This window comes from Macrobrachium rosenbergii, chromosome 1 (assembly GCF_040412425.1).
Source record: "Macrobrachium rosenbergii isolate ZJJX-2024 chromosome 1, ASM4041242v1, whole genome shotgun sequence".
In the NCBI taxonomy this organism is placed as follows: Eukaryota; Metazoa; Arthropoda; class Malacostraca; order Decapoda; family Palaemonidae; genus Macrobrachium; species Macrobrachium rosenbergii.
Genome location: NC_089741.1, coordinates 48,016,990 through 48,019,779, shown reverse-complemented (window position 1 = coordinate 48,019,779; position 2,790 = coordinate 48,016,990). Strand labels below are relative to the sequence as shown.

The 2,790-nt window shown below is 36.5% G+C and overlaps 1 long non-coding RNA gene across 1 annotated transcript; it reads right to left on the bottom strand.

The window, feature by feature from the left end:
- Positions 1-229: 229 nt before the first annotated feature.
- LOC136834498 (uncharacterized) lies at positions 230-2,435 on the bottom strand. Its single transcript, XR_010851839.1, has 2 exons — positions 2,203-2,435; positions 230-315 (listed from the first exon to the last, which is right to left on the bottom strand). It is a non-coding gene; the product is annotated as an uncharacterized lncRNA (long non-coding RNA).
- Positions 2,436-2,790: the final 355 nt, after the last annotated feature.

Here is a 2,790-nt window from a genome sequence, read left to right as displayed (position 1 = left end):
GCTCGGTCAAACATCTTCCTTTGACGACTGTTTGTCTCTTAGATTTTCTCTTTTGACAACTGTTTGTCTCTTAGATTTTCTCTAGCTACATCCATCCAACTTCACTTCGGTCTTCTCCTTGCTCTCCCACCAGGCACCTCCAACTCCATCGCTCTCCTCCCTACGTCTCATCACTTATCACATGGCCATACCACTGCAGTCTTCTTTCCTGGACCTTCTTTGATAGTTCTACGACTTGCAAGCGTTTATTTCCCTCGACAAATATCCACAAAAACTAGATGATTCTCCTGTAGTTCTTTGAGTCACCACCACCACCTGAAACAATTACCAGTACCTTGTCAGATCTGTTGCTCCAAATAATTAAGATGCGAGAAAATTATATAATACGTAAGCAATACTTTTCACCTAAATAAACGTAACTACAATAATGGATGAATTTATCAAGAGTTTCTGTGACATGGTTTGGTTTTTCCAGTGGTTCTAAGGCTACGAGAACTTAAACATTCTACCACACCTCTCGTTCCTTATTTTCAGACCCTTCCACAAATCAAATCAAATAAGCCGCTATACAAAAGCCTTATTGGTACTGTAGAAATTTAATATTTTTCCATTACACCATTTGTTGGCTCCAACAGGGAAAGCAGGCCAGAGAGAGACTTGGGCTTACTTTACAACGATTCAACTACATGGTTAAGAAGATTGTGATATTATTTGATCACATCTGGATCAAAACCTCTTGAAAAATGTGGTACTGAACATAGAACATACAAAATTGCTCAAATTAACTGAATACCTAGTACTAATCTGGGATCTCAAGCAAAGGATTATTCAGTTATAAAAAAGTAAAACCATGCACAAAGATTTCTATGCCAAACAAGAAACCGTTTATCTATAATACAAATCCTGAAGTGGGGGACCCAGAACACTAGCTTACATGAATTTGGCACTGTATTGATCCTTTCTTTGTAATCTTGCTCAGGGCCCAGCGTAAACTTTGCATAAAACTACTCACAACAAGTTCGATTTGCAATAGTGCCCCACTGCAAGAATAGCCTGAAAGCACCAATATTTAGCGTCCAGAAACGGTGGGCCCATTCTTCACAAACGCCATAACCCTCCTTGCTGCGTTTAGGGTAGGTTATTGCTGTACTAATCAAAAATCAAATTCATCACCAAACGACTAGCCATCTACCTTTTTACACGTTATAAATAGCATGAATGTGTTTTTTTATTAAACTGAATTTTATATACAAGCTAAATTAATTAAGTTTTCAAAAGTAAATTTAGGGCCATCTAAGCATCCATTTAACAAATATTCTATCTCGAAATGCCAACAGCCTTCACGGCAATTTCGTCGCTGCCAATAGTCCTTAATTTTCCAAATTCGAAAAAAATTACTGTAAAGCTGGTGGATAAAGAATTTTATTACCTTAACGTTTTCAAGTCAAGTCAGAATATCCACTAATGTGTTTTGGCAGCAAATATTCGCAGTTACATTGTAGAAAAGTGTAAACTTTTTCTCACCTTTAGGTTGTTATGAAGTATCTGATTGAAACTTAGGGACATGCTAAACCATATTTAAGCATTAAAAACGGGGTTCTCCGATTGCCATGAATACAGAATTTAATCCTTTCTCTTAGTATCTGACCTTAGATTAACATGGAAAAAATAAAAATTCTGTAGATAGTACAAAAATGTTTCACTGAATAAATTTTAACTGTCAACAAAATTCGAACTGTCTTAACTCTGGAAAAGCGAGTGAAAATATTGTGTTCCAAAAGTAAAATTTGCGGCATGTCTTACGTGTGCGTTTTTAAATGCCAGACAAAGCCTGCGTGGTCACAATCTGCAGAACCATGGTAGCAAAAGAACCTTGAAGTTTGCACAGATCAAGTCCTGACGAATTTCTGGAATTTTGGCCCTAATTAACAAGGAAATGCTGGACTTACTTAGTGAAATTCGGCAACGTTGTCGCTTTTAGATATATCGGATACTACGTCTCTTATGAACCTTATCAACCTCGACGAATCTCCTGGTTACTAGCCTTGGGCCGAATATCACCTGATTAGCATTTCCAATACCGCAATTCCGAACTCTTTCCGCAATGACACATAACCATGTCCATCAAATTTGGTTTCTGTTTTGAGAAATCACTTCGACTTTCCTAAATAACACTAAACACTGAAAATACGATTATCTTACCTCGTTAGATGTGAAATTCTACCAAGCAAAACGATGCTGATGCACTTGCTTTACAAGAGCCATGACTGAATACTTGTAACAATGACGGCGAAAGATTTTGTACTGAACAGTACCAAGGAAAGAAAAAGAACGGCAGCAGACTTGTCTCAAGGACTTGGAACACAAGAGGATATTTGTGTTTTTGAGGCTCCACCATGACGAGCAGACGCTAGATGGCAGTGCTAACTCGTGGCCTTTATGTGAAAATGGGAAAAACATTATTTCATGAGTTGTGATAATGTGTAAGCAGTACGAAAAATAAATATATAAAACATAATCTTGGAAGAAATGCTATTCATTATGCTGATGATACGTCATTATAAATCAACATGTACTGAAATAATATACTCGTGTTTGGTTACAGCTTTCCACTTTATGATGAATCTTAATAGACAAAAGATTTATTTATAGTAGACGAGCTTTTCATTGTTTCAATCTACTTTATTATTAGCAAGCTACACCCTCCTCTTGTTCTAATTAATTTTGATTATAGACATGTTATTAAGTATACAAATTATTCATTAGTAAATCAACAAAACAGCCTCATTA